A 5,000-nucleotide genomic window follows, 5' to 3' on the forward strand; every position below is an offset into this window, starting at 1 on the left:
GCATGTTACGCCTCGGGAGTGAGAACGGGCTCCAACACCACATTTTAGACCTACTGTAAAAAAAATTGGAAACACTGTTTGAAATGTTAACATCTTTCACCACACAAACAGACAGAAACATGGTTATATTTAATCATCATTTTTCCAAATAATTTTAAGAACTCCCAGACATGAGTGCTCCTGGTTGTTGCAGATGAGTGCGGCTGCTGTAAAACCAGGGAGAAGCATTTTTTATGTACACACAAAAGCCATGATTGTAATATGAAACAGAGAGATTATTCAGACTGTCAAACAGACAGATTCAACAGCTCATATACAACCAACTGAAACTGAAAATGAGGCTTGTGGTTTGTTGAAAAAAAAAAAATCTTGTTTTCTTCATTTCGCATTGCTGTAAAACCAAAAAAACAAACATCTTTTTCTACTCTCTAATAAAGCTGGAGGCATGAATAAAAAATACACATTTGCTCTCTTTTTCTTTGATTGTACTGCAGTTTCAAACTGTACCTTTCAAAGTATCATCGTTAATATCATGAGTTTACAGTTACAGTCTAATTTGAGGCCTAAGAAACATTTTCACTGCTTCAACTCTTTTGATCAGCTGTAGATTTTCTTGTGCAAAGTTTTTCTTCAGAAGAAATTAACACAGAATATTCACTCATGAGAAACAAAGGAACATGAGAACAACTGACAGCTTCACATGTTGAGGATCTCCTCCTCCTTAGGATTCAGTGACATGATCTTCACACATTCACCTCCATCAACACTGTCTTTTGTCATTGATTACTTCCACAAATCCTGATTCATTTCTTTCTTTTTGTTAAATTGGCTGAAAGTATCAGTCATATACACGTCTGCACCCAGTGTCCTCCACGTGGTTATTTATGATCATTTGACAACAGGCTTTGAAACAATATCAGCACTCGATCAACAGTTTCCTCGTGTCTGTTGCCGCGATCACACAGTTTATAAATATCGTTACTCAGAAAAGAAAGAGTACTTTTTATTTGAAGTAAATACTTCAGTCAATCACCTCATATATGTTATGATTCTTGGTACTTAATCAAGACTGAACCAATCATGTGAGAGAGTTTGGGAACAAACAGAAACACGTATATATGATCAAACGAATCCTTTCATTAAAGGACCGAGGAAGAAGAAAATACCCGTCCTGCACAGAGTGCAGCACTCGAGTCTTGTGTTAGTGATAAATGTATGTGTTCATTTATTCCACTGCTTGAAAGCCAGTTTAGCTCCTTAGGTAGATGTTTTTTATATAATTATTGTTATCATTAATTATCATTGTTACCAGTATTGCTGTGAATTTGGTGGAACTTACACAGTGCCCCCGAAAATATAGCAGAGACTGCCACCTAATGGTGGAGTATAAAAACTGCATGTCAGTTACATGTAGTTGTCTTTTGCAGGAAATCTATGTGCATCCAGCTTTATGTGCCCTCTGCAGTAATATGAACTTCAGTGTTGACTATGCATAAAAGCCAGATCCATGCATCTCCTGTATTGTTTAAATGAATCGAGTTTGGAGGGGTATCTTTCTTCTTTCCCCGTGGGACTAGCACGGAGGATTGCGGCATCATTAACATCTTTACTTTCATGACCCTCACTGTGGCACAGGCACTCAGTTTTCGGGCTTCACCACTAGGTGGGGCTCTTTTCTCTAACGTTGGGGTAACGTGTCGCTTGAACCCAGTTCACAGTAATACTGGTAAAACCAGAAAATTAATAATTAAAACGACAACAATGAAGATGTGAAAGGGAGGCCTGATTTACACCAACCTAAAGAGCAGTACAATAGTCAAGTTGTGATTAAAAACATTAATTTAAAAAGTAAAATATAAGAAGGGTTTAACCTTTAAAAAAGCCTCATTTGATACAAACCTCAAACCTTTAAAACAAAAATAATCCCTTTGTCCAGTGTTACGTCATGATAATTATTTTTTGATTTTTACACTGGGCTTAACAGAAGGATGTGATTGGCCACAGGTCCAATTTTGTAAATTGTGGGAACAACTGAGTCTGAGTATCAGGACCTCAGCCTCCCTCTCATAAACAAATAAGGTGCTCCAGGCTTTAATGTCATTTAAACATTCTGATAAAACTTTTGGTGGGCTGATAATTCATTTGGAAGACGTGGACTGAGATGCCTGATCCTGTCAGAGGATCCTACAGGAAGTAAAAATAAAGAGAAAATAAATTGACTTTAAATGTTTACTCCAGGCTCACATACTCCTAACACTCTGTGCCTCCATGCATCACATCTGAAGTGTTACTTCACTTGCTGACTTGTGTAACTTCACCACATGGTTTCAGGCCGCAGCAGTATGCAGAGTCCCGTGAGAAAATATTTTGCAGCCAACCTGTTCAAGCCATGCTTAGAGTGAATCCTGTTAAATGCTAATTTCATTCATATGCTAACTTGAGAATTTGAAGTCATCAATGAATGTGGGCAAAACTATCTTGGCTTTATAATTTTGTCGGCTTTTTAAAAGTCTTACCCGTTTATCTGTTTTTTTTTCCTCTCTCTCCCTTTGCTGACTTCATCGAGCTTCCATCCTTCTAACGCTCTCGGTCTTTGTGCTGTCACTAAATGCTTCAATGTAGCAGTGAAACAGAATTTACAACCCAGTAAAGGCTTCTTATAGTAATAATATTATATCAATATTCTTTTTTTTTTGTTATTATTTATTTTATTTTATTTTCAGTTGTTACAGACGGGACAGACATGACTGAGGGACAGGAAAGGGAGAGAGAAAGATAAAGGAAAAGAAAAACAGAATCACCTGGATCACCTGTTGAGAGAAAAAGAAGAGAAAACAAACAAAACAAAGCAACATACTAAACACAACACCATGGCATTAATCTAGCTAAGTGTAAACAGCAGTAAATACTAAATATTGAATGTTGTTGTGCAGCACGCAGGACAGACAGCGCACAATGTGCCTTGAAGTAGCAGCCAAGAAGGGTGTGATTTATGTCTATGAACAGTGAACACCTGTGTGCACACCTGTGTGGATCAGCACGCTTGTATTCAAAAGGTTTCCCCATGTAATGGTCTGCTAGAGGATGTAGAGAGCCATAGCCCCGCCCCCAGGGCATGAAGCAGGCATGGAGGAGATCCAGGCCCCAGACATCCAGAGGCCCCAGAGTGCGAGAGCCCAAGGAGGACCACCGGAGGGGCATCCGTGCCACCTTCATGGGAAGGGCTGAGGATCCCCAGATGAGGGGTCACCCAGTAGCCACCAGGCAGAAGCTAGAGGGGGCTGCAGTGGCGTGCCCGCCGGCAGCCAGCTGTGCCAGAGTGAACCGAGCTGCAGGCCCAGAGGCCGGAGGCCCGAGGGCCCCCTTTGCCCCGGAAGAGGCCTGACCAAGCAACAGGCACCAGCCCCCGCCAAGTAGTCACCGGGAGTGAGCTGGTACATACCTGAGCGCCCAGCCCCGGACACCAAGAACCACCAACACACCGACGTCTGAGGGCATCAGTTACCGGCAGGGAGTGTGGTGAGGGGAGATAGGCCTTGGAGGGCCTGGGAGTTCCCAGAGAGGTGGAGTGTAAGACCCGACCTGACATATAGACACAGACACAAACATGCATTCCCACCCTCATGCACACATTATATCAATATTCTAACTGAATATGTACAAATTTGATCCTGTGTGAATTAAAGAAAATCCCACATAAATTCAACACTTTGCACCCTAACCCCGTTAGCCTTACATAGTTTTTAAATAATCACTGGACATATTTCCCACATAATTAATATGTAATATGTCTTACTCTTCTTAGCCAAAGAAACCACTGAAGCAAACCAATATAATGAAACTGCCTGAAGTTGGGCAAAAATACCATGCAGCTGGCGACATATCTGTATGTCTGTAAACCGTATTGTTTTGCAACCTTTTAGTGAAACGAACGTGTCAACAACAATTCTTTGTCAATATTAGGACTTGCAAAGAAAAGCGTCTGGACTTCTTTAAGTTACTTGAAGACGTTTCACCTTCATCCGAGAAGCTTCTTCAGTTCTAAGGTCAAATGGTGGAGAGTCCCGGATTTAAACCTAGTGGGAGTTTCCCCCCACAGAGGGACAAAAGGACCCCCTGATGATCCTCTAATCGCCTGAGCCAAGGTGTGGAACTGGGTGTGGGTCACAATCAGCCAGAGTTTCAGGTGAGTTCATTGTGAAACCTGGCCCCACCTTATCATGTGATTTCCTGAGGTCAGATGGCCCAGGATGTGAGTGGGCGTTAAGGCGTCTGGGGAGGATCTCAAAACTGGATTATAGATGGCAGAGAGTTGGTGTCGTAAACCACCGCCTCTGTTCAAAGATGGTCGCTCACAGTGGACATAGATGCTTCTTTCACTCCTCTTTCAAACCATCTGTCCTCTCTGTCCAAAATGTGAACATTGGCATCCTTGAAAGAGTGACCTTCGACCTTTAGGTGCAGATGGACTGCTGAGTCTTGTCCTGTGGAGGTGGCTCTTCTGTGTTGTGCCATGCGCTTGTGAAGTGGCTGTTTGGTCTCTCCGATGTAGAGGTCTGGGCATTCCTCGCTGCTCTGTACCAGAGGGTTTGTGTTGGAATGGAATGGCTGCAATCACAGCATGTAAGATGGTGACAGATGGACCCTTAGGCCCCTCCTCCATTCAGAGATGGTCTTTCCCTTTTCATGTAAATGGCCTCCTTGACTCCGCCCTCAAACCAGCGTTCCTCCCTGTCCAGAATCTGAACATCCTCATCATTGAAAGAGTGTCCACTGGCCTGTAGGTGTGAATAGACTGCAGAGTCCTGGCCTGACGAGGTGGCTCTTCTGTGTTGTGCCATCCTCTTCGCCAGAGGTTGTTTGGTTTCCCCGATGTATAAACCCTGCCAATCCTCCTGCACTTAACAGCGTACACTATGTTACTGTGTTTGTGTCGGGGACCTGATTCTTGGGGTGGAACAATTTTTGGCGCAGCGTGTTTTCGGGTTTAAAAGCCACAG

The 5,000-nt window shown here is 42.8% G+C and overlaps 1 protein-coding gene across 1 annotated transcript in view; it reads left to right on the forward strand.

The window, feature by feature from the left end:
- The window catches only part of LOC146506127 (granzyme K-like), a 3,360-nt gene extending 2,822 nt beyond the window's left edge, over nt 1-538 (forward strand). Inside the window, exon 5 of the mRNA XM_085180059.1 lies at nt 1-538. This exon is cut by the window's left edge and continues 747 nt beyond it. The gene's annotated coding sequence lies outside the window, so the exon portion shown is untranslated.
- Nucleotides 539-5,000: the final 4,462 nt, after the last annotated feature.

Source organism: Neolamprologus multifasciatus, chromosome 12 (assembly GCF_963576455.1).
Source record: "Neolamprologus multifasciatus chromosome 12, fNeoMul1.2, whole genome shotgun sequence".
Classification (NCBI taxonomy): domain Eukaryota; kingdom Metazoa; phylum Chordata; class Actinopteri; order Cichliformes; family Cichlidae; genus Neolamprologus; species Neolamprologus multifasciatus.